A 25,423-nucleotide genomic window follows, 5' to 3' on the forward strand; every position below is an offset into this window, starting at 1 on the left:
CTTGCAGCGATTCAGCCTACTTCTAGGCAATTCCATGGGGCCCTGCAGGCTCACACACTCACAGCTACACGGGAGGTGAATAAAGGCCGGAGAGGAAGCCAGACAGGATTTGCTTCTTTTGCTTGCACCACAATGCAGTGCTGAAAGAGGAGGAATCTACATAAAAACGCCTTCCTGGCAACGCCCAAATGCCCTGCTGCCATGCAGATAAACACTGGCAGCGGCAGCAAGTGCATGCCCACAGCCACCCCTTGTTCCTTCACACCTTGTATCAGCTGTAATCCAGTCCAGTCCAGTGCTGCCTGCTGAGCAGCACTGACCAACACTGCCTGGGCCCAGGCTTTTATCTCTGAGGCCCCATTATGATGTCAGAAAGCTGGCTCTGGAATCCTGAGGGCTCCACTATGACACGTGCAAAGTTCCGTCTGAACTTTATATAAGACGGTGAGGCTCAGTCAGTCACTCAGTGTTGCCTGAGAGGGCAACACTGCAACAGCCGGCCGCCAGGCTGTCTTTTTTTTGCACAGCTAGTTGCCTCCAGGAGGCCACAAGAGGGAGACAAGGGACTGCAAAATGGAAAATAGGCATCCACCAACTTTACAGACAACTTCTCCTTGCTCCTACAACCTCCATCCTTGCACAGTTTGTTATTCTTCTAGGTAACATAGTAACAAATCCAAATTGCTGCTCTCTTTGTAGGCAAGCAAGGCTTTGTTGCAACTGCAATTCTTACTTCTTCTTGAAATGTAGGGACGACAGTACATTCCATCACATCCATCTAGTGTACACAGGTAGGTCCATTGTGGCGGGCAGGCGAGCGGGCGGGCTGCTTTATTGGCTGTTTGCTGTTCCCCTACTCCACTCCACTATTTGACTGTTGTGCTGCATCAATCAATCAATCAATCAATCAATCAATCAATCAATCAATCAATCAGTGGCTGGCTCAGGTGCAGCTCTTTAACTTACCTAAAAGGGAGGGCGGAGAGAAGACAAGGAAGGTGAATGAGGTGTTCCAATGTGAAATGCCGGAAACACAGAAACACAGACGACACACAACAAGAGGTGGCAATCTATTCATTAATTGCATTTAATCAATGAGCTCATTATCACTCATGCATTGTCCAACAGGTGTTGAAATAATGGGATTAAAAGGGGAGATCCCTTCAGAAAGACAGAAACAATAGCAAAGACAAAAAACACTTTTGGAATCTGCTTTTAGTCAACACATAAGGAAAGGGTGCACCGGTCCTGGAAATACTGCAATAGCAGGTCAATGCGTGGAGTGGACAGAGCAAGCTCTATTTCCATCTCCCTGTTCTAAAAATCCATTTAATATATGGTCCCCAGATAGGGGACGTATCAGATATTAAACTGATAAGAACAGATACTACACTTGATCTTAGCCAAAAGGCCGAGAAGCGATAACCCGAACGGGCCGCGCGTTGCCCGAGCCTGCCCGATACTGCTGTTCAGCCCTTGCAGCGATTCAGCCTACTTCTAGGCAATTCCATGGGGCCCTGCAGGCTCACACACTCACAGCTACACGGGAGGTGAATAAAGGCCGGAGAGGAAGCCAGACAGGATTTGCTTCTTTTGCTTGCACCACAATGCAGTGCTGAAAGAGGAGGAATCTACATAAAAACGCCTTCCTGGCAACGCCCAAATGCCCTGCTGCCATGCAGATAAACACTGGCAGCGGCAGCAAGTGCATGCCCACAGCCACCCCTTGTTCCTTCACACCTTGTATCAGCTGTAATCCAGTCCAGTCCAGTGCTGCCTGCTGAGCAGCACTGACCAACACTGCCTGGGCCCAGGCTTTTATCTCTGAGGCCCCATTATGATGTCAGAAAGCTGGCTCTGGAATCCTGAGGGCTCCACTATGACACGTGCAAAGTTCCGTCTGAACTTTATATAAGACGGTGAGGCTCAGTCAGTCACTCAGTGTTGCCTGAGAGGGCAACACTGCAACAGCCGGCCGCCAGGCTGTCTTTTTTTTGCACAGCTAGTTGCCTCCAGGAGGCCACAAGAGGGAGACAAGGGACTGCAAAATGGAAAATAGGCATCCACCAACTTTACAGACAACTTCTCCTTGCTCCTACAACCTCCATCCTTGCACAGTTTGTTATTCTTCTAGGTAACATAGTAACAAATCCAAATTGCTGCTCTCTTTGTAGGCAAGCAAGGCTTTGTTGCAACTGCAATTCTTACTTCTTCTTGAAATGTAGGGACGACAGTACATTCCATCACATCCATCTAGTGTACACAGGTAGGTCCATTGTGGCGGGCAGGCGAGCGGGCGGGCTGCTTTATTGGCTGTTTGCTGTTCCCCTACTCCACTCCACTATTTGACTGTTGTGCTGCATCAATCAATCAATCAATCAATCAATCAATCAATCAATCAATCAATCAATCAGTGGCTGGCTCAGGTGCAGCTCTTTAACTTACCTAAAAGGGAGGGCGGAGAGAAGACAAGGAAGGTGAATGAGGTGTTCCAATGTGAAATGCCGGAAACACAGAAACACAGACGACACACAACAAGAGGTGGCAATCTATTCATTAATTGCATTTAATCAATGAGCTCATTATCACTCATGCATTGTCCAACAGGTGTTGAAATAATGGGATTAAAAGGGGAGATCCCTTCAGAAAGACAGAAACAATAGCAAAGACAAAAAACACTTTTGGAATCTGCTTTTAGTCAACACATAAGGAAAGGGTGCACCGGTCCTGGAAATACTGCAATACCAGGTCAATGCGTGGAGTGGACAGAGCAAGCTCTATTTCCATCTCCCTGTTCTAAAAATCCATTTAATATATGGTCCCCAGATAGGGGACGTATCAGATATTAAACTGATAAGAACAGATACTACACTTGATCTTAGCCAAAAGGCCGAGAAGCGATAACCCGAACGGGCCGCGCGTTGCCCGAGCCTGCCCGATACTGCTGTTCAGCCCTTGCAGCGATTCAGCCTACTTCTAGGCAATTCCATGGGGCCCTGCAGGCTCACACACTCACAGCTACACGGGAGGTGAATAAAGGCCGGAGAGGAAGCCAGACAGGATTTGCTTCTTTTGCTTGCACCACAATGCAGTGCTGAAAGAGGAGGAATCTACATAAAAACGCCTTCCTGGCAACGCACAAATGCCCTGCTGCCATGCAGATAAACACTGGCAGCGGCAGCAAGTGCATGCCCACAGCCACCCCTTGTTCCTTCACACCTTGTATCAGCTGTAATCCAGTCCAGTCCAGTGCTGCCTGCTGAGCAGCACTGACCAACACTGCCTGGGCCCAGGCTTTTATCTCTGAGGCCCCATTATGATGTCAGAAAGCTGGCTCTGGAATCCTGAGGGCTCCACTATGACACGTGCAAAGTTCCGTCTGAACTTTATATAAGACGGTGAGGCTCAGTCAGTCACTCAGTGTTGCCTGAGAGGGCAACACTGCAACAGCCGGCCGCCAGGCTGTCTTTTTTTTGCACAGCTAGTTGCCTCCAGGAGGCCACAAGAGGGAGACAAGGGACTGCAAAATGGAAAATAGGCATCCACCAACTTTACAGACAACTTCTCCTTGCTCCTACAACCTCCATCCTTGCACAGTTTGTTATTCTTCTAGGTAACATAGTAACAAATCCAAATTGCTGCTCTCTTTGTAGGCAAGCAAGGCTTTGTTGCAACTGCAATTCTTACTTCTTCTTGAAATGTAGGGACGACAGTACATTCCATCACATCCATCTAGTGTACACAGGTAGGTCCATTGTGGCGGGCAGGCGAGCGGGCGGGCTGCTTTATTGGCTGTTTGCTGTTCCCCTACTCCACTCCACTATTTGACTGTTGTGCTGCATCAATCAATCAATCAATCAATCAATCAATCAATCAATCAATCAATCAATCAATCAGTGGCTGGCTCAGGTGCAGCTCTTTAACTTACCTAAAAGGGAGGGCGGAGAGAAGACAAGGAAGGTGAATGAGGTGTTCCAATGTGAAATGCCGGAAACACAGAAACACAGACGACACACAACAAGAGGTGGCAATCTATTCATTAATTGCATTTAATCAATGAGCTCATTATCACTCATGCATTGTCCAACAGGTGTTGAAATAATGGGATTAAAAGGGGAGATCCCTTCAGAAAGACAGAAACAATAGCAAAGACAAAAAACACTTTTGGAATCTGCTTTTAGTCAACACATAAGGAAAGGGTGCACCGGTCCTGGAAATACTGCAATACCAGGTCAATGCGTGGAGTGGACAGAGCAAGCTCTATTTCCATCTCCCTGTTCTAAAAATCCATTTAATATATGGTCCCCAGATAGGGGACGTATCAGATATTAAACTGATAAGAACAGATACTACACTTGATCTTAGCCAAAAGGCCGAGAAGCGATAACCCGAACGGGCCGCGCGTTGCCCGAGCCTGCCCGATACTGCTGTTCAGCCCTTGCAGCGATTCAGCCTACTTCTAGGCAATTCCATGGGGCCCTGCAGGCTCACACACTCACAGCTACACGGGAGGTGAATAAAGGCCGGAGAGGAAGCCAGACAGGATTTGCTTCTTTTGCTTGCACCACAATGCAGTGCTGAAAGAGGAGGAATCTACATAAAAACGCCTTCCTGGCAACGCCCAAATGCCCTGCTGCCATGCAGATAAACACTGGCAGCGGCAGCAAGTGCATGCCCACAGCCACCCCTTGTTCCTTCACACCTTGTATCAGCTGTAATCCAGTCCAGTCCAGTGCTGCCTGCTGAGCAGCACTGACCAACACTGCCTGGGCCCAGGCTTTTATCTCTGAGGCCCCATTATGATGTCAGAAAGCTGGCTCTGGAATCCTGAGGGCTCCACTATGACACGTGCAAAGTTCCGTCTGAACTTTATATAAGACGGTGAGGCTCAGTCAGTCACTCAGTGTTGCCTGAGAGGGCAACACTGCAACAGCCGGCCGCGAGGCTGTCTTTTTTTTGCACAGCTAGTTGCCTCCAGGAGGCCACAAGAGGGAGACAAGGGACTGCAAAATGGAAAATAGGCATCCACCAACTTTACAGACAACTTCTCCTTGCTCCTACAACCTCCATCCTTGCACAGTTTGTTATTCTTCTAGGTAACATAGTAACAAATCCAAATTGCTGCTCTCTTTGTAGGCAAGCAAGGCTTTGTTGCAACTGCAATTCTTACTTCTTCTTGAAATGTAGGGACGACAGTACATTCCATCACATCCATCTAGTGTACACAGGTAGGTCCATTGTGGCGGGCAGGCGAGCGGGCGGGCTGCTTTATTGGCTGTTTGCTGTTCCCCTACTCCACTCCACTATTTGACTGTTGTGCTGCATCAATCAATCAATCAATCAATCAATCAATCAATCAATCAATCAATCAATCAGTGGCTGGCTCAGGTGCAGCTCTTTAACTTACCTAAAAGGGAGGGCGGAGAGAAGACAAGGAAGGTGAATGAGGTGTTCCAATGTGAAATGCCGGAAACACAGAAACACAGACGACACACAACAAGAGGTGGCAATCTATTCATTAATTGCATTTAATCAATGAGCTCATTATCACTCATGCATTGTCCAACAGGTGTTGAAATAATGGGATTAAAAGGGGAGATCCCTTCAGAAAGACAGAAACAATAGCAAAGACAAAAAACACTTTTGGAATCTGCTTTTAGTCAACACATAAGGAAAGGGTGCACCGGTCCTGGAAATACTGCAATACCAGGTCAATGCGTGGAGTGGACAGAGCAAGCTCTATTTCCATCTCCCTGTTCTAAAAATCCATTTAATATATGGTCCCCAGATAGGGGACGTATCAGATATTAAACTGATAAGAACAGATACTACACTTGATCTTAGCCAAAAGGCCGAGAAGCGATAACCCGAACGGGCCGCGCGTTGCCCGAGCCTGCCCGATACTGCTGTTCAGCCCTTGCAGCGATTCAGCCTACTTCTAGGCAATTCCATGGGGCCCTGCAGGCTCACACACTCACAGCTACACGGGAGGTGAATAAAGGCCGGAGAGGAAGCCAGACAGGATTTGCTTCTTTTGCTTGCACCACAATGCAGTGCTGAAAGAGGAGGAATCTACATAAAAACGCCTTCCTGGCAACGCCCAAATGCCCTGCTGCCATGCAGATAAACACTGGCAGCGGCAGCAAGTGCATGCCCACAGCCACCCCTTGTTCCTTCACACCTTGTATCAGCTGTAATCCAGTCCAGTCCAGTGCTGCCTGCTGAGCAGCACTGACCAACACTGCCTGGGCCCAGGCTTTTATCTCTGAGGCCCCATTATGATGTCAGAAAGCTGGCTCTGGAATCCTGAGGGCTCCACTATGACACGTGCAAAGTTCCGTCTGAACTTTATATAAGACGGTGAGGCTCAGTCAGTCACTCAGTGTTGCCTGAGAGGGCAACACTGCAACAGCCGGCCGCCAGGCTGTCTTTTTTTTGCACAGCTAGTTGCCTCCAGGAGGCCACAAGAGGGAGACAAGGGACTGCAAAATGGAAAATAGGCATCCACCAACTTTACAGACAACTTCTCCTTGCTCCTACAACCTCCATCCTTGCACAGTTTGTTATTCTTCTAGGTAACATAGTAACAAATCCAAATTGCTGCTCTCTTTGTAGGCAAGCAAGGCTTTGTTGCAACTGCAATTCTTACTTCTTCTTGAAATGTAGGGACGACAGTACATTCCATCACATCCATCTAGTGTACACAGGTAGGTCCATTGTGGCGGGCAGGCGAGCGGGCGGGCTGCTTTATTGGCTGTTTGCTGTTCCCCTACTCCACTCCACTATTTGACTGTTGTGCTGCATCAATCAATCAATCAATCAATCAATCAATCAATCAATCAATCAATCAATCAATCAGTGGCTGGCTCAGGTGCAGCTCTTTAACTTACCTAAAAGGGAGGGCGGAGAGAAGACAAGGAAGGTGAATGAGGTGTTCCAATGTGAAATGCCGGAAACACAGAAACACAGACGACACACAACAAGAGGTGGCAATCTATTCATTAATTGCATTTAATCAATGAGCTCATTATCACTCATGCATTGTCCAACAGGTGTTGAAATAATGGGATTAAAAGGGGAGATCCCTTCAGAAAGACAGAAACAATAGCAAAGACAAAAAACACTTTTGGAATTTGCTTTTAGTCAACACATAAGGAAAGGGTGCACCGGTCCTGGAAATACTGCAATACCAGGTCAATGCGTGGAGTGGACAGAGCAAGCTCTATTTCCATCTCCCTGTTCTAAAAATCCATTTAATATATGGTCCCCAGATAGGGGACGTATCAGATATTAAACTGATAAGAACAGATACTACACTTGATCTTAGCCAAAAGGCCGAGAAGCGATAACCCGAACGGGCCGCGCGTTGCCCGAGCCTGCCCGATACTGCTGTTCAGCCCTTGCAGCGATTCAGCCTACTTCTAGGCAATTCCATGGGGCCCTGCAGGCTCACACACTCACAGCTACACGGGAGGTGAATAAAGGCCGGAGAGGAAGCCAGACAGGATTTGCTTCTTTTGCTTGCACCACAATGCAGTGCTGAAAGAGGAGGAATCTACATAAAAACGCCTTCCTGGCAACGCCCAAATGCCCTGCTGCCATGCAGATAAACACTGGCAGCGGCAGCAAGTGCATGCCCACAGCCACCCCTTGTTCCTTCACACCTTGTATCAGCTGTAATCCAGTCCAGTCCAGTGCTGCCTGCTGAGCAGCACTGACCAACACTGCCTGGGCCCAGGCTTTTATCTCTGAGGCCCCATTATGATGTCAGAAAGCTGGCTCTGGAATCCTGAGGGCTCCACTATGACACGTGCAAAGTTCCGTCTGAACTTTATATAAGACGGTGAGGCTCAGTCAGTCACTCAGTGTTGCCTGAGAGGGCAACACTGCAACAGCCGGCCGCCAGGCTGTCTTTTTTTTGCACAGCTAGTTGCCTCCAGGAGGCCACAAGAGGGAGACAAGGGACTGCAAAATGGAAAATAGGCATCCACCAACTTTACAGACAACTTCTCCTTGCTCCTACAACCTCCATCCTTGCACAGTTTGTTATTCTTCTAGGTAACATAGTAACAAATCCAAATTGCTGCTCTCTTTGTAGGCAAGCAAGGCTTTGTTGCAACTGCAATTCTTACTTCTTCTTGAAATGTAGGGACGACAGTACATTCCATCACATCCATCTAGTGTACACAGGTAGGTCCATTGTGGCGGGCAGGCGAGCGGGCGGGCTGCTTTATTGGCTGTTTGCTGTTCCCCTACTCCACTCCACTATTTGACTGTTGTGCTGCATCAATCAATCAATCAATCAATCAATCAATCAATCAATCAATCAATCAGTGGCTGGCTCAGGTGCAGCTCTTTAACTTACCTAAAAGGGAGGGCGGAGAGAAGACAAGGAAGGTGAATGAGGTGTTCCAATGTGAAATGCCGGAAACACAGAAACACAGACGACACACAACAAGAGGTGGCAATCTATTCATTAATTGCATTTAATCAATGAGCTCATTATCACTCATGCATTGTCCAACAGGTGTTGAAATAATGGGATTAAAAGGGGAGATCCCTTCAGAAAGACAGAAACAATAGCAAAGACAAAAAACACTTTTGGAATCTGCTTTTAGTCAACACATAAGGAAAGGGTGCACCGGTCCTGGAAATACTGCAATACCAGGTCAATGCGTGGAGTGGACAGAGCAAGCTCTATTTCCATCTCCCTGTTCTAAAAATCCATTTAATATATGGTCCCCAGATAGGGGACGTATCAGATATTAAACTGATAAGAACAGATACTACACTTGATCTTAGCCAAAAGGCCGAGAAGCGATAACCCGAACGGGCCGCGCGTTGCCCGAGCCTGCCCGATACTGCTGTTCAGCCCTTGCAGCGATTCAGCCTACTTCTAGGCAATTCCATGGGGCCCTGCAGGCTCACACACTCACAGCTACACGGGAGGTGAATAAAGGCCGGAGAGGAAGCCAGACAGGATTTGCTTCTTTTGCTTGCACCACAATGCAGTGCTGAAAGAGGAGGAATCTACATAAAAACGCCTTCCTGGCAACGCCCAAATGCCCTGCTGCCATGCAGATAAACACTGGCAGCGGCAGCAAGTGCATGCCCACAGCCACCCCTTGTTCCTTCACACCTTGTATCAGCTGTAATCCAGTCCAGTCCAGTGCTGCCTGCTGAGCAGCACTGACCAACACTGCCTGGGCCCAGGCTTTTATCTCTGAGGCCCCATTATGATGTCAGAAAGCTGGCTCTGGAATCCTGAGGGCTCCACTATGACACGTGCAAAGTTCCGTCTGAACTTTATATAAGACGGTGAGGCTCAGTCAGTCACTCAGTGTTGCCTGAGAGGGCAACACTGCAACAGCCGGCCGCGAGGCTGTCTTTTTTTTGCACAGCTAGTTGCCTCCAGGAGGCCACAAGAGGGAGACAAGGGACTGCAAAATGGAAAATAGGCATCCACCAACTTTACAGACAACTTCTCCTTGCTCCTACAACCTCCATCCTTGCACAGTTTGTTATTCTTCTAGGTAACATAGTAACAAATCCAAATTGCTGCTCTCTTTGTAGGCAAGCAAGGCTTTGTTGCAACTGCAATTCTTACTTCTTCTTGAAATGTAGGGACGACAGTACATTCCATCACATCCATCTAGTGTACACAGGTAGGTCCATTGTGGCGGGCAGGCGAGCGGGCGGGCTGCTTTATTGGCTGTTTGCTGTTCCCCTACTCCACTCCACTATTTGACTGTTGTGCTGCATCAATCAATCAATCAATCAATCAATCAATCAATCAATCAATCAATCAATCAATCAATCAGTGGCTGGCTCAGGTGCAGCTCTTTAACTTACCTAAAAGGGAGGGCGGAGAGAAGACAAGGAAGGTGAATGAGGTGTTCCAATGTGAAATGCCGGAAACACAGAAACACAGACGACACACAACAAGAGGTGGCAATCTATTCATTAATTGCATTTAATCAATGAGCTCATTATCACTCATGCATTGTCCAACAGGTGTTGAAATAATGGGATTAAAAGGGGAGATCCCTTCAGAAAGACAGAAACAATAGCAAAGACAAAAAACACTTTTGGAATCTGCTTTTAGTCAACACATAAGGAAAGGGTGCACCGGTCCTGGAAATACTGCAATACCAGGTCAATGCGTGGAGTGGACAGAGCAAGCTCTATTTCCATCTCCCTGTTCTAAAAATCCATTTAATATATGGTCCCCAGATAGGGGACGTATCAGATATTAAACTGATAAGAACAGATACTACACTTGATCTTAGCCAAAAGGCCGAGAAGCGATAACCCGAACGGGCCGCGCGTTGCCCGAGCCTGCCCGATACTGCTGTTCAGCCCTTGCAGCGATTCAGCCTACTTCTAGGCAATTCCATGGGGCCCTGCAGGCTCACACACTCACAGCTACACGGGAGGTGAATAAAGGCCGGAGAGGAAGCCAGACAGGATTTGCTTCTTTTGCTTGCACCACAATGCAGTGCTGAAAGAGGAGGAATCTACATAAAAACGCCTTCCTGGCAACGCCCAAATGCCCTGCTGCCATGCAGATAAACACTGGCAGCGGCAGCAAGTGCATGCCCACAGCCACCCCTTGTTCCTTCACACCTTGTATCAGCTGTAATCCAGTCCAGTCCAGTGCTGCCTGCTGAGCAGCACTGACCAACACTGCCTGGGCCCAGGCTTTTATCTCTGAGGCCCCATTATGATGTCAGAAAGCTGGCTCTGGAATCCTGAGGGCTCCACTATGACACGTGCAAAGTTCCGTCTGAACTTTATATAAGACGGTGAGGCTCAGTCAGTCACTCAGTGTTGCCTGAGAGGGCAACACTGCAACAGCCGGCCGCCAGGCTGTCTTTTTTTTGCACAGCTAGTTGCCTCCAGGAGGCCACAAGAGGGAGACAAGGGACTGCAAAATGGAAAATAGGCATCCACCAACTTTACAGACAACTTCTCCTTGCTCCTACAACCTCCATCCTTGCACAGTTTGTTATTCTTCTAGGTAACATAGTAACAAATCCAAATTGCTGCTCTCTTTGTAGGCAAGCAAGGCTTTGTTGCAACTGCAATTCTTACTTCTTCTTGAAATGTAGGGACGACAGTACATTCCATCACATCCATCTAGTGTACACAGGTAGGTCCATTGTGGCGGGCAGGCGAGCGGGCGGGCTGCTTTATTGGCTGTTTGCTGTTCCCCTACTCCACTCCACTATTTGACTGTTGTGCTGCATCAATCAATCAATCAATCAATCAATCAATCAATCAATCAATCAATCAATCAATCAGTGGCTGGCTCAGGTGCAGCTCTTTAACTTACCTAAAAGGGAGGGCGGAGAGAAGACAAGGAAGGTGAATGAGGTGTTCCAATGTGAAATGCCGGAAACACAGAAACACAGACGACACACAACAAGAGGTGGCAATCTATTCATTAATTGCATTTAATCAATGAGCTCATTATCACTCATGCATTGTCCAACAGGTGTTGAAATAATGGGATTAAAAGGGGAGATCCCTTCAGAAAGACAGAAACAATAGCAAAGACAAAAAACACTTTTGGAATTTGCTTTTAGTCAACACATAAGGAAAGGGTGCACCGGTCCTGGAAATACTGCAATACCAGGTCAATGCGTGGAGTGGACAGAGCAAGCTCTATTTCCATCTCCCTGTTCTAAAAATCCATTTAATATATGGTCCCCAGATAGGGGACGTATCAGATATTAAACTGATAAGAACAGATACTACACTTGATCTTAGCCAAAAGGCCGAGAAGCGATAACCCGAACGGGCCGCGCGTTGCCCGAGCCTGCCCGATACTGCTGTTCAGCCCTTGCAGCGATTCAGCCTACTTCTAGGCAATTCCATGGGGCCCTGCAGGCTCACACACTCACAGCTACACGGGAGGTGAATAAAGGCCGGAGAGGAAGCCAGACAGGATTTGCTTCTTTTGCTTGCACCACAATGCAGTGCTGAAAGAGGAGGAATCTACATAAAAACGCCTTCCTGGCAACGCCCAAATGCCCTGCTGCCATGCAGATAAACACTGGCAGCGGCAGCAAGTGCATGCCCACAGCCACCCCTTGTTCCTTCACACCTTGTATCAGCTGTAATCCAGTCCAGTCCAGTGCTGCCTGCTGAGCAGCACTGACCAACACTGCCTGGGCCCAGGCTTTTATCTCTGAGGCCCCATTATGATGTCAGAAAGCTGGCTCTGGAATCCTGAGGGCTCCACTATGACACGTGCAAAGTTCCGTCTGAACTTTATATAAGACGGTGAGGCTCAGTCAGTCACTCAGTGTTGCCTGAGAGGGCAACACTGCAACAGCCGGCCGCCAGGCTGTCTTTTTTTTGCACAGCTAGTTGCCTCCAGGAGGCCACAAGAGGGAGACAAGGGACTGCAAAATGGAAAATAGGCATCCACCAACTTTACAGACAACTTCTCCTTGCTCCTACAACCTCCATCCTTGCACAGTTTGTTATTCTTCTAGGTAACATAGTAACAAATCCAAATTGCTGCTCTCTTTGTAGGCAAGCAAGGCTTTGTTGCAACTGCAATTCTTACTTCTTCTTGAAATGTAGGGACGACAGTACATTCCATCACATCCATCTAGTGTACACAGGTAGGTCCATTGTGGCGGGCAGGCGAGCGGGCGGGCTGCTTTATTGGCTGTTTGCTGTTCCCCTACTCCACTCCACTATTTGACTGTTGTGCTGCATCAATCAATCAATCAATCAATCAATCAATCAATCAGTGGCTGGCTCAGGTGCAGCTCTTTAACTTACCTAAAAGGGAGGGCGGAGAGAAGACAAGGAAGGTGAATGAGGTGTTCCAATGTGAAATGCCGGAAACACAGAAACACAGACGACACACAACAAGAGGTGGCAATCTATTCATTAATTGCATTTAATCAATGAGCTCATTATCACTCATGCATTGTCCAACAGGTGTTGAAATAATGGGATTAAAAGGGGAGATCCCTTCAGAAAGACAGAAACAATAGCAAAGACAAAAAACACTTTTGGAATCTGCTTTTAGTCAACACATAAGGAAAGGGTGCACCGGTCCTGGAAATACTGCAATACCAGGTCAATGCGTGGAGTGGACAGAGCAAGCTCTATTTCCATCTCCCTGTTCTAAAAATCCATTTAATATATGGTCCCCAGATAGGGGACGTATCAGATATTAAACTGATAAGAACAGATACTACACTTGATCTTAGCCAAAAGGCCGAGAAGTGATAACCCGAACGGGCCGCGCGTTGCCCGAGCCTGCCCGATACTGCTGTTCAGCCCTTGCAGCGATTCAGCCTACTTCTAGGCAATTCCATGGGGCCCTGCAGGCTCACACACTCACAGCTACACGGGAGGTGAATAAAGGCCGGAGAGGAAGCCAGACAGGATTTGCTTCTTTTGCTTGCACCACAATGCAGTGCTGAAAGAGGAGGAATCTACATAAAAACGCCTTCCTGGCAACGCCCAAATGCCCTGCTGCCATGCAGATAAACACTGGCAGCGGCAGCAAGTGCATGCCCACAGCCACCCCTTGTTCCTTCACACCTTGTATCAGCTGTAATCAAGTCCAGTCCAGTGCTGCCTGCTGAGCAGCACTGACCAACACTGCCTGGGCCCAGGCTTTTATCTCTGAGGCCCCATTATGATGTCAGAAAGCTGGCTCTGGAATCCTGAGGGCTCCACTATGACACGTGCAAAGTTCCGTCTGAACTTTATATAAGACGGTGAGGCTCAGTCAGTCACTCAGTGTTGCCTGAGAGGGCAACACTGCAACAGCCGGCCGCCAGGCTGTCTTTTTTTTGCACAGCTAGTTGCCTCCAGGAGGCCACAAGAGGGAGACAAGGGACTGCAAAATGGAAAATAGGCATCCACCAACTTTACAGACAACTTCTCCTTGCTCCTACAACCTCCATCCTTGCACAGTTTGTTATTCTTCTAGGTAACATAGTAACAAATCCAAATTGCTGCTCTCTTTGTAGGCAAGCAAGGCTTTGTTGCAACTGCAATTCTTACTTCTTCTTGAAATGTAGGGACGACAGTACATTCCATCACATCCATCTAGTGTACACAGGTAGGTCCATTGTGGCGGGCAGGCGAGCGGGCGGGCTGCTTTATTGGCTGTTTGCTGTTCCCCTACTCCACTCCACTATTTGACTGTTGTGCTGCATCAATCAATCAATCAATCAATCAATCAATCAATCAATCAATCAATCAATCAATCAATCAGTGGCTGGCTCAGGTGCAGCTCTTTAACTTACCTAAAAGGGAGGGCGGAGAGAAGACAAGGAAGGTGAATGAGGTGTTCCAATGTGAAATGCCGGAAACACAGAAACACAGACGACACACAACAAGAGGTGGCAATCTATTCATTAATTGCATTTAATCAATGAGCTCATTATCACTCATGCATTGTCCAACAGGTGTTGAAATAATGGGATTAAAAGGGGAGATCCCTTCAGAAAGACAGAAACAATAGCAAAGACAAAAAACACTTTTGGAATCTGCTTTTAGTCAACACATAAGGAAAGGGTGCACCGGTCCTGGAAATACTGCAATACCAGGTCAATGCGTGGAGTGGACAGAGCAAGCTCTATTTCCATCTCCCTGTTCTAAAAATCCATTTAATATATGGTCCCCAGATAGGGGACGTATCAGATATTAAACTGATAAGAACAGATACTACACTTGATCTTAGCCAAAAGGCCGAGAAGCGATAACCCGAACGGGCCGCGCGTTGCCCGAGCCTGCCCGATACTGCTGTTCAGCCCTTGCAGCGATTCAGCCTACTTCTAGGCAATTCCATGGGGCCCTGCAGGCTCACACACTCACAGCTACACGGGAGGTGAATAAAGGCCGGAGAGGAAGCCAGACAGGATTTGCTTCTTTTGCTTGCACCACAATGCAGTGCTGAAAGAGGAGGAATCTACATAAAAACGCCTTCCTGGCAACGCCCAAATGCCCTGCTGCCATGCAGATAAACACTGGCAGCGGCAGCAAGTGCATGCCCACAGCCACCCCTTGTTCCTTCACACCTTGTATCAGCTGTAATCCAGTCCAGTCCAGTGCTGCCTGCTGAGCAGCACTGACCAACACTGCCTGGGCCCAGGCTTTTATCTCTGAGGCCCCATTATGATGTCAGAAAGCTGGCTCTGGAATCCTGAGGGCTCCACTATGACACGTGCAAAGTTCCGTCTGAACTTTATATAAGACGGTGAGGCTCAGTCAGTCACTCAGTGTTGCCTGAGAGGGCAACACTGCAACAGCCGGCCGCCAGGCTGTCTTTTTTTTGCACAGCTAGTTGCCTCCAGGAGGCCACAAGAGGGAGACAAGGGACTGCAAAATGGAAAATAGGCATCCACCAACTTTACAGACAACTTCTCCTTGCTCCTACAACCTCCATCCTTGCACAGTTTGTTATTCTTCTAGGTAACATAGTAACAAATCCAAATTGCTGCTCTCTTTGTAGGCAAGCAAGGCTTTGTTGCAACTGCAATTCTTACTTCTTCTTGAAATGTAGGGACGACAGTACATTCCATCACATCCATCTAGTGTACACAGGTAGGTCCATTGTGGCGGGCAGGCGAGCGGGCGGGCTGCTTTATTGGCTGTTTGCTGTTCCCCTACTCCACTCCACTATTTGACTGTTGTGCTGCATCAATCAATCAATCAATCAATCAATCAATCAATCAATCAATCAATCAATCAATCAATCAATCAATCAATCAATCAATCAATCAGTGGCTGGCTCAGGTGCAGCTCTTTAACTTACCTAAAAGGGAGGGCGGAGAGAAGACAAGGAAGGTGAATGAGGTGTTCCAATGTGAAATGCCGGAAACACAGAAACACAGACGACACACAACAAGAGGTGGCAATCTATTCATTAATTGCATTTAATCAATGAGCTCATTATCACTCATGCATTGTCCAACAGGTGTTGAAATAATGGGATTAAAAGGGGAGATCCCTTCAGAAAGACAGAAACAATAGCAAAGACAAAAAACACTTTTGGAATCTGCTTTTAGTCAACACATAAGGAAAGGGTGCACCGGTCCTGGAAATACTGCAATACCAGGTCAATGCGTGGAGTGGACAGAGCAAGCTCTATTTCCATCTCCCTGTTCTAAAAATCCATTTAATATATGGTCCCCAGATAGGGGACGTATCAGATATTAAACTGATAAGAACAGATACTACACTTGATCTTAGCCAAAAGGCCGAGAAGCGATAACCCGAACGGGCCGCGCGTTGCCCGAGCCTGCCCGATACTGCTGTTCAGCCCTTGCAGCGATTCAGCCTACTTCTAGGCAATTCCATGGGGCCCTGCAGGCTCACACACTCACAGCTACACGGGAGGTGAATAAAGGCCGGAGAGGAAGCCAGACAGGATTTGCTTCTTTTGCTTGCACCACAATGCAGTGCTGAAAGAGGAGGAATCTACATAAAAACGCCTTCCTGGCAACGCCCAAATGCCCTGCTGCCATGCAGATAAACACTGGCAGCGGCAGCAAGTGCATGCCCACAGCCACCCCTTGTTCCTTCACACCTTGTATCAGCTGTAATCCAGTCCAGTCCAGTGCTGCCTGCTGAGCAGCACTGACCAACACTGCCTGGGCCCAGGCTTTTATCTCTGAGGCCCCATTATGATGTCAGAAAGCTGGCTCTGGAATCCTGAGGGCTCCACTATGACACGTGCAAAGTTCCGTCTGAACTTTATATAAGACGGTGAGGCTCAGTCAGTCACTCAGTGTTGCCTGAGAGGGCAACACTGCAACAGCCGGCCGCCAGGCTGTCTTTTTTTTGCACAGCTAGTTGCCTCCAGGAGGCCACAAGAGGGAGACAAGGGACTGCAAAATGGAAAATAGGCATCCACCAACTTTACAGACAACTTCTCCTTGCTCCTACAACCTCCATCCTTGCACAGTTTGTTATTCTTCTAGGTAACATAGTAACAAATCCAAATTGCTGCTCTCTTTGTAGGCAAGCAAGGCTTTGTTGCAACTGCAATTCTTACTTCTTCTTGAAATGTAGGGACGACAGTACATTCCATCACATCCATCTAGTGTACACAGGTAGGTCCATTGTGGCGGGCAGGCGAGCGGGCGGGCTGCTTTATTGGCTGTTTGCTGTTCCCCTACTCCACTCCACTATTTGACTGTTGTGCTGCATCAATCAATCAATCAATCAATCAATCAATCAATCAATCAATCAATCAATCAATCAATCAATCAATCAATCAATCAATCAATCAGTGGCTGGCTCAGGTGCAGCTCTTTAACTTACCTAAAAGGGAGGGCGGAGAGAAGACAAGGAAGGTGAATGAGGTGTTCCAATGTGAAATGCCGGAAACACAGAAACACAGACGACACACAACAAGAGGTGGCAATCTATTCATTAATTGCATTTAATCAATGAGCTCATTATCACTCATGCATTGTCCAACAGGTGTTGAAATAATGGGATTAAAAGGGGAGATCCCTTCAGAAAGACAGAAACAATAGCAAAGACAAAAAACACTTTTGGAATCTGCTTTTAGTCAACACATAAGGAAAGGGTGCACCGGTCCTGGAAATACTGCAATACCAGGTCAATGCGTGGAGTGGACAGAGCAAGCTCTATTTCCATCTCCCTGTTCTAAAAATCCATTTAATATATGGTCCCCAGATAGGGGACGTATCAGATATTAAACTGATAAGAACAGATACTACACTTGATCTTAGCCAAAAGGCCGAGAAGCGATAACCCGAACGGGCCGCGCGTTGCCCGAGCCTGCCCGATACTGCTGTTCAGCCCTTGCAGCGATTCAGCCTACTTCTAGGCAATTCCATGGGGCCCTGCAGGCTCACACACTCACAGCTACACGGGAGGTGAATAAAGGCCGGAGAGGAAGCCAGACAGGATTTGCTTCTTTTGCTTGCACCACAATGCAGTGCTGAAAGAGGAGGAATCTACATAAAAACGCCTTCCTGGCAACGCCCAAATGCCCTGCTGCCATGCAGATAAACACTGGCAGCGGCAGCAAGTGCATGCCCACAGCCACCCCTTGTTCCTTCACACCTTGTATCAGCTGTAATCCAGTCCAGTCCAGTGCTGCCTGCTGAGCAGCACTGACCAACACTGCCTGGGCCCAGGCTTTTATCTCTGAGGCCCCATTATGATGTCAGAAAGCTGGCTCTGGAATCCTGAGGGCTCCACTATGACACGTGCAAAGTTCCGTCTGAACTTTATATAAGACGGTGAGGCTCAGTCAGTCACTCAGTGTTGCCTGAGAGGGCAACACTGCAACAGCCGGCCGCCAGGCTGTCTTTTTTTTGCACAGCTAGTTGCCTCCAGGAGGCCACAAGAGGGAGACAAGGGACTGCAAAATGGAAAATAGGCATCCACCAACTTTACAGACAACTTCTCCTTGCTCCTACAACCTCCATCCTTGCACAGTTTGTTATTCTTCTAGGTAACATAGTAACAAATCCAAATTGCTGCTCTCTTTGTAGGCAAGCAAGGCTTTGTTGCAACTGCAATTCTTACTTCTTCTTGAAATGTAGGGACGACAGTACATTCCATCACATCCATCTAGTGTACACAGGTAGGTCCATTGTGGCGGGCAGGCGAGCGGGCGGGCTGCTTTATTGGCTGTTTGCTGTTCCCCTACTCCACTCCACTATTTGACTGTTGTGCTGCATCAATCAATCAATCAATCAATCAATCAATCAATCAATCAATCAATCAGTGGCTGGCTCAGGTGCAGCTCTTTAACTTACCTAAAAGGGAGGGCGGAGAGAAGACAAGGAAGGTGAATGAGGTGTTCCAATGTGAAATGCCGGAAACACAGAAACACAGACGACACACAACAAGAGGTGGCAATCTATTCATTAATTGCATTTAATCAATGAGCTCATTATCACTCATGCATTGTCCAACAGGTGTTGAAATAATGGGATTAAAAGGGGAGATCCCTTCAGAAAGACAGAAACAATAGCAAAGACAAAAAACACTTTTGGAATCTGCTTTTAGTCAACACATAAGGAAAGGGTGCACCGGTCCTGGAAATACTGCAATACCAGGTCAATGCGTGGAGTGGACAGAGCAAGCTCTATTTCCATCTCCCTGTTCTAAAAATCCATTTAATATATGGTCCCCAGATAGGGGACGTATCAGATATTAAACTGATAAGAACAGATACTACACTTGATCTTAGCCAAAAGGCCGAGAAGCGATAACCCGAACGGGCCGCGCGTTGCCCGAGCCTGCCCGATACTGCTGTTCAGCCCTTGCAGCGATTCAGCCTACTTCTAGGCAATTCCATGGGGCCCTGCAGGCTCACACACTCACAGCTACACGGGAGGTGAATAAAGGCCGGAGAGGAAGCCAGACAGGATTTGCTTCTTTTGCTTGCACCACAATGCAGTGCTGAAAGAGGAGGAATCTACATAAAAACGCCTTCCTGGCAACGCCCAAATGCCCTGCTGCCATGCAGATAAACACTGGCAGCGGCAGCAAGTGCATGCCCACAGCCACCCCTTGTTCCTTCACACCTTGTATCAGCTGTAATCCAGTCCAGTCCAGTGCTGCCTGCTGAGCAGCACTGACCAACACTGCCTGGGCCCAGGCTTTTATCTCTGAGGCCCCATTATGATGTCAGAAAGCTGGCTCTGGAATCCTGAGGGCTCCACTATGACACGTGCAAAGTTCCGTCTGAACTTTATATAAGACGGTGAGGCTCAGTCAGTCACTCAGTGTTGCCTGAGAGGGCAACACTGCAACAGCCGGCCGCCAGGCTGTCTTTTTTTTGCACAGCTAGTTGCCTCCAGGAGGCCACAAGAGGGAGACAAGGGACTGCAAAATGGAAAATAGGCATCCACCAACTTTACAGACAACTTCTCCTTGCTCCTACAACCTCCATCCTTGCACAGTTTGTTATTCTTCTAGGTAACATAGTAACAAATCCAAATTGCTGCTCTCTTTGTAGGCAAGCAAGGCTTTGTTGCAACTGCAATTCTTACTTCTTCTTGAAATGTAGGGACGACAGTACATTCCATCACATCCATCTAGTGTACACAGGTAGGTCCATTGTGGCGGGCAGGCGAGCGGGCGGGCTGCTTTATTGGCTGTTTGCTGTTCCCCTACTCCACTCCACTATTTGACTGTTGTGCTGCATCAATCAATCAATCAATCAATCAATCAATCAATCAATCAATCAATCAATCAGTGGCTGGCTCAGGTGCAGCTCTTTAACTTACCTAAAAGGGAGGGCGGAGAGAAGACAAGGAAGGTGAATGAGGTGTTCCAATGTGAAATGCCGGAAACACAGAAACACAGACGACACACAACAAGAGGTGGCAATCTATTCATTAATTGCATTTAATCAATGAGCTCATTATCACTCATGCATTGTCCAACAGGTGTTGAAATAATGGGATTAAAAGGGGAGATCCCTTCAGAAAGACAGAAACAATAGCAAAGACAAAAAACACTTTTGGAATCTGCTTTTAGTCAACACATAAGGAAAGGGTGCACCGGTCCTGGAAATACTGCAATACCAGGTCAATGCGTGGAGTGGACAGAGCAAGCTCTATTTCCATCTCCCTGTTCTAAAAATCCATTTAATATATGGTCCCCAGATAGGGGACGTATCAGATATTAAACTGATAAGAACAGATACTACACTTGATCTTAGCCAAAAGGCCGAGAAGCGATAACCCGAACGGGCCGCGCGTTGCCCGAGCCTGCCCGATACTGCTGTTCAGCCCTTGCAGCGATTCAGCCTACTTCTAGGCAATTCCATGGGGCCCTGCAGGCTCACACACTCACAGCTACACGGGAGGTGAATAAAGGCCGGAGAGGAAGCCAGACAGGATTTGCTTCTTTTGCTTGCACCACAATGCAGTGCTGAAAGAGGAGGAATCTACATAAAAACGCCTTCCTGGCAACGCACAAATGCCCTGCTGCCATGCAGATAAACACTGGCAGCGGCAGCAAGTGCATGCCCACAGCCACCCCTTGTTCCTTCACACCTTGTATCAGCTGTAATCCAGTCCAGTCCAGTGCTGCCTGCTGAGCAGCACTGACCAACACTGCCTGGGCCCAGGCTTTTATCTCTGAGGCCCCATTATGATGTCAGAAAGCTGGCTCTGGAATCCTGAGGGCTCCACTATGACACGTGCAAAGTTCCGTCTGAACTTTATATAAGACGGTGAGGCTCAGTCAGTCACTCAGTGTTGCCTGAGAGGGCAACACTGCAACAGCCGGCCGCCAGGCTGTCTTTTTTTTGCACAGCTAGTTGCCTCCAGGAGGCCACAAGAGGGAGACAAGGGACTGCAAAATGGAAAATAGGCATCCACCAACTTTACAGACAACTTCTCCTTGCTCCTACAACCTCCATCCTTGCACAGTTTGTTATTCTTCTAGGTAACATAGTAACAAATCCAAATTGCTGCTCTCTTTGTAGGCAAGCAAGGCTTTGTTGCAACTGCAATTCTTACTTCTTCTTGAAATGTAGGGACGACAGTACATTCCATCACATCCATCTAGTGTACACAGGTAGGTCCATTGTGGCGGGCAGGCGAGCGGGCGGGCTGCTTTATTGGCTGTTTGCTGTTCCCCTACTCCACTCCACTATTTGACTGTTGTGCTGCATCAATCAATCAATCAATCAATCAATCAATCAATCAATCAATCAATCAATCAATCAATCAATCAGTGGCTGGCTCAGGTGCAGCTCTTTAACTTACCTAAAAGGGAGGGCGGAGAGAAGACAAGGAAGGTGAATGAGGTGTTCCAATGTGAAATGCCGGAAACACAGAAACACAGACGACACACAACAAGAGGTGGCAATCTATTCATTAATTGCATTTAATCAATGAGCTCATTATCACTCATGCATTGTCCAACAGGTGTTGAAATAATGGGATTAAAAGGGGAGATCCCTTCAGAAAGACAGAAACAATAGCAAAGACAAAAAACACTTTTGGAATCTGCTTTTAGTCAACACATAAGGAAAGGGTGCACCGGTCCTGGAAATACTGCAATACCAGGTCAATGCGTGGAGTGGACAGAGCAAGCTCTATTTCCATCTCCCTGTTCTAAAAATCCATTTAATATATGGTCCCCAGATAGGGGACGTATCAGATATTAAACTGATAAGAACAGATACTACACTTGATCTTAGCCAAAAGGCCGAGAAGCGATAACCCGAACGGGCCGCGCGTTGCCCGAGCCTGCCCGATACTGCTGTTCAGCCCTTGCAGCGATTCAGCCTACTTCTAGGCAATTCCATGGGGCCCTGCAGGCTCACACACTCACAGCTACACGGGAGGTGAATAAAGGCCGGAGAGGAAGCCAGACAGGATTTGCTTCTTTTGCTTGCACCACAATGCAGTGCTGAAAGAGGAGGAATCTACATAAAAACGCCTTCCTGGCAACGCCCAAATGCCCTGCTGCCATGCAGATAAACACTGGCAGCGGCAGCAAGTGCATGCCCACAGCCACCCCTTGTTCCTTCACACCTTGTATCAGCTGTAATCCAGTCCAGTCCAGTGCTGCCTGCTGAGCAGCACTGACCAACACTGCCTGGGCCCAGGCTTTTATCTCTGAGGCCCCATTATGATGTCAGAAAGCTGGCTCTGGAATCCTGAGGGCTCCACTATGACACGTGCAAAGTTCCGTCTGAACTTTATATAAGACGGTGAGGCTCAGTCAGTCACTCAGTGTTGCCTGAGAGGGCAACACTGCAACAGCCGGCCGCGAGGCTGTCTTTTTTTTGCACAGCTAGTTGCCTCCAGGAGGCCACAAGAGGGAGACAAGGGACTGCAAAATGGAAAATAGGCATCCACCAACTTTACAGACAACTTCTCCTTGCTCCTACAACCTCCATCCTTGCACAGTTTGTTATTCTTCTAGGTAACATAGTAACAAATCCAAATTGCTGCTCTCTTTGTAGGCAAGCAAGGCTTTGTTGCAACTGCAATTCTTACTTCTTCTTGAAATGTAGGGACGACAGTACATTCCATCACATCCATCTAGTGTACACAGGTAGGTCCATTGTGGCGGGCAGGCGAGCGGGCGGGCTGCTTTATTGGCTGTTTGCTGTTCCCCTACTCCACTCCACTATTTGACTGTTGTGCTGCATCAATCAATCAATCAATCAATCAATCAATCAATCAATCAATCAATCAATCAATCAATCAATCAATCAGTGGCTGGCTCAGGTGCAGCTCTTTAACTTACCTAAAAGGGAGGGCGGAGAGAAGACAAGGAAGGTGAATGAGGTGTTCCAATGTGAAATGCCGGAAACACAGAAACACAGACGACACACAACAAGAGGTGGCAATCTATTCATTAATTGCATTTAATCAATGAGCTCATTATCACTCATGCATTGTCCAACAGGTGTTGAAATAATGGGATTAAAAGGGGAGATCCCTTCAGAAAGACAGAAACAATAGCAAAGACAAAAAACACTTTTGGAATCTGCTTTTAGTCAACACATAAGGAAAGGGTGCACCGGTCCTGGAAATACTGCAATACCAGGTCAATGCGTGGAGTGGACAGAGCAAGCTCTATTTCCATCTCCCTGTTCTAAAAATCCATTTAATATATGGTCCCCAGATAGGGGACGTATCAGATATTAAACTGATAAGAACAGATACTACACTTGATCTTAGCCAAAAGGCCGAGAAGCGATAACCCGAACGGGCCGCGCGTTGCCCGAGCCTGCCCGATACTGCTGTTCAGCCCTTGCAGCGATTCAGCCTACTTCTAGGCAATTCCATGGGGCCCTGCAGGCTCACACACTCACAGCTACACGGGAGGTGAATAAAGGCCGGAGAGGAAGCCAGACAGGATTTGCTTCTTTTGCTTGCACCACAATGCAGTGCTGAAAGAGGAGGAATCTACATAAAAACGCCTTCCTGGCAACGCCCAAATGCCCTGCTGCCATGCAGATAAACACTGGCAGCGGCAGCAAGTGCATGCCCACAGCCACCCCTTGTTCCTTCACACCTTGTATCAGCTGTAATCCAGTCCAGTCCAGTGCTGCCTGCTGAGCAGCACTGACCAACACTGCCTGGGCCCAGGCTTTTATCTCTGAGGCCCCATTATGATGTCAGAAAGCTGGCTCTGGAATCCTGAGGGCTCCACTATGACACGTGCAAAGTTCCGTCTGAACTTTATATAAGACGGTGAGGCTCAGTCAGTCACTCAGTGTTGCCTGAGAGGGCAACACTGCAACAGCCGGCCGCCAGGCTGTCTTTTTTTTGCACAGCTAGTTGCCTCCAGGAGGCCACAAGAGGGAGACAAGGGACTGCAAAATGGAAAATAGGCATCCACCAACTTTACAGACAACTTCTCCTTGCTCCTACAACCTCCATCCTTGCACAGTTTGTTATTCTTCTAGGTAACATAGTAACAAATCCAAATTGCTGCTCTCTTTGTAGGCAAGCAAGGCTTTGTTGCAACTGCAATTCTTACTTCTTCTTGAAATGTAGGGACGACAGTACATTCCATCACATCCATCTAGTGTACACAGGTAGGTCCATTGTGGCGGGCAGGCGAGCGGGCGGGCTGCTTTATTGGCTGTTTGCTGTTCCCCTACTCCACTCCACTATTTGACTGTTGTGCTGCATCAATCAATCAATCAATCAATCAATCAATCAATCAATCAATCAATCAATCAATCAATCAATCAATCAGTGGCTGGCTCAGGTGCAGCTCTTTAACTTACCTAAAAGGGAGGGCGGAGAGAAGACAAGGAAGGTGAATGAGGTGTTCCAATGTGAAATGCCGGAAACACAGAAACACAGACGACACACAACAAGAGGTGGCAATCTATTCATTAATTGCATTTAATCAATGAGCTCATTATCACTCATGCATTGTCCAACAGGTGTTGAAATAATGGGATTAAAAGGGGAGATCCCTTCAGAAAGACAGAAACAATAGCAAAGACAAAAAACACTTTTGGAATTTGCTTTTAGTCAACACATAAGGAAAGGGTGCACCGGTCCTGGAAATACTGCAATACCAGGTCAATGCGTGGAGTGGACAGAGCAAGCTCTATTTCCATCTCCCTGTTCTAAAAATCCATTTAATATATGGTCCCCAGATAGGGGACGTATCAGATATTAAACTGATAAGAACAGATACTACACTTGATCTTAGCCAAAAGGCCGAGAAGCGATAACCCGAACGGGCCGCGCGTTGCCCGAGCCTGCCCGATACTGCTGTTCAGCCCTTGCAGCGATTCAGCCTACTTCTAGGCAATTCCATGGGGCCCTGCAGGCTCACACACTCACAGCTACACGGGAGGTGAATAAAGGCCGGAGAGGAAGCCAGACAGGATTTGCTTCTTTTGCTTGCACCACAATGCAGTGCTGAAAGAGGAGGAATCTACATAAAAACGCCT

General features: G+C 47.7%; 17 non-coding genes across 17 annotated transcripts; all 17 read right to left on the reverse strand.

Annotated features, from left to right (window-relative positions):
• Positions 1-1,232: 1,232 nt before the first annotated feature.
• On the reverse strand, positions 1,233-1,423 carry LOC142694431 (U2 spliceosomal RNA). Its single transcript, XR_012862671.1, has one exon. It is a non-coding gene; the product is annotated as a U2 spliceosomal RNA (small nuclear RNA).
• A 1,288-nt stretch (positions 1,424-2,711) lies between these two features.
• Positions 2,712-2,902, reverse strand: LOC142694774 (U2 spliceosomal RNA). The gene has a single exon (XR_012862953.1). It is a non-coding gene; the product is annotated as a U2 spliceosomal RNA (small nuclear RNA).
• A 1,292-nt stretch (positions 2,903-4,194) lies between these two features.
• LOC142694775 (U2 spliceosomal RNA) lies at positions 4,195-4,385 on the reverse strand. Its single transcript, XR_012862954.1, has one exon. It is a non-coding gene; the product is annotated as a U2 spliceosomal RNA (small nuclear RNA).
• Positions 4,386-5,673: 1,288 nt separating this feature from the next.
• LOC142694776 (U2 spliceosomal RNA) lies at positions 5,674-5,864 on the reverse strand. Its single transcript, XR_012862955.1, has one exon. It is a non-coding gene; the product is annotated as a U2 spliceosomal RNA (small nuclear RNA).
• A 1,292-nt stretch (positions 5,865-7,156) lies between these two features.
• LOC142694777 (U2 spliceosomal RNA) lies at positions 7,157-7,347 on the reverse strand. Its single transcript, XR_012862956.1, has one exon. It is a non-coding gene; the product is annotated as a U2 spliceosomal RNA (small nuclear RNA).
• A 1,284-nt stretch (positions 7,348-8,631) lies between these two features.
• LOC142694778 (U2 spliceosomal RNA) lies at positions 8,632-8,822 on the reverse strand. Its single transcript, XR_012862957.1, has one exon. It is a non-coding gene; the product is annotated as a U2 spliceosomal RNA (small nuclear RNA).
• A 1,296-nt stretch (positions 8,823-10,118) lies between these two features.
• On the reverse strand, positions 10,119-10,309 carry LOC142694779 (U2 spliceosomal RNA). Its single transcript, XR_012862958.1, has one exon. It is a non-coding gene; the product is annotated as a U2 spliceosomal RNA (small nuclear RNA).
• A 1,292-nt stretch (positions 10,310-11,601) lies between these two features.
• On the reverse strand, positions 11,602-11,792 carry LOC142694780 (U2 spliceosomal RNA). Its single transcript, XR_012862959.1, has one exon. It is a non-coding gene; the product is annotated as a U2 spliceosomal RNA (small nuclear RNA).
• Positions 11,793-13,064: 1,272 nt separating this feature from the next.
• On the reverse strand, positions 13,065-13,255 carry LOC142694943 (U2 spliceosomal RNA). Its single transcript, XR_012863106.1, has one exon. It is a non-coding gene; the product is annotated as a U2 spliceosomal RNA (small nuclear RNA).
• A 1,296-nt stretch (positions 13,256-14,551) lies between these two features.
• Positions 14,552-14,742, reverse strand: LOC142694781 (U2 spliceosomal RNA). The gene has a single exon (XR_012862960.1). It is a non-coding gene; the product is annotated as a U2 spliceosomal RNA (small nuclear RNA).
• Positions 14,743-16,062: 1,320 nt separating this feature from the next.
• Positions 16,063-16,253, reverse strand: LOC142694782 (U2 spliceosomal RNA). Its single transcript, XR_012862961.1, has one exon. It is a non-coding gene; the product is annotated as a U2 spliceosomal RNA (small nuclear RNA).
• Positions 16,254-17,573: 1,320 nt separating this feature from the next.
• On the reverse strand, positions 17,574-17,764 carry LOC142694784 (U2 spliceosomal RNA). Its single transcript, XR_012862962.1, has one exon. It is a non-coding gene; the product is annotated as a U2 spliceosomal RNA (small nuclear RNA).
• A 1,284-nt stretch (positions 17,765-19,048) lies between these two features.
• Positions 19,049-19,239, reverse strand: LOC142694786 (U2 spliceosomal RNA). Its single transcript, XR_012862964.1, has one exon. It is a non-coding gene; the product is annotated as a U2 spliceosomal RNA (small nuclear RNA).
• A 1,288-nt stretch (positions 19,240-20,527) lies between these two features.
• LOC142694787 (U2 spliceosomal RNA) lies at positions 20,528-20,718 on the reverse strand. The gene has a single exon (XR_012862965.1). It is a non-coding gene; the product is annotated as a U2 spliceosomal RNA (small nuclear RNA).
• A 1,300-nt stretch (positions 20,719-22,018) lies between these two features.
• On the reverse strand, positions 22,019-22,209 carry LOC142694788 (U2 spliceosomal RNA). Its single transcript, XR_012862966.1, has one exon. It is a non-coding gene; the product is annotated as a U2 spliceosomal RNA (small nuclear RNA).
• Positions 22,210-23,513: 1,304 nt separating this feature from the next.
• LOC142694789 (U2 spliceosomal RNA) lies at positions 23,514-23,704 on the reverse strand. Its single transcript, XR_012862967.1, has one exon. It is a non-coding gene; the product is annotated as a U2 spliceosomal RNA (small nuclear RNA).
• A 1,304-nt stretch (positions 23,705-25,008) lies between these two features.
• Positions 25,009-25,199, reverse strand: LOC142694790 (U2 spliceosomal RNA). The gene has a single exon (XR_012862968.1). It is a non-coding gene; the product is annotated as a U2 spliceosomal RNA (small nuclear RNA).
• Between the last annotated feature and the right edge of the window lie 224 nt (positions 25,200-25,423).

This window comes from Rhinoderma darwinii, assembly GCF_050947455.1.
Source record: "Rhinoderma darwinii isolate aRhiDar2 chromosome 5 unlocalized genomic scaffold, aRhiDar2.hap1 SUPER_5_unloc_46, whole genome shotgun sequence".
NCBI classification, from domain to species: domain Eukaryota; kingdom Metazoa; phylum Chordata; class Amphibia; order Anura; family Rhinodermatidae; genus Rhinoderma; species Rhinoderma darwinii.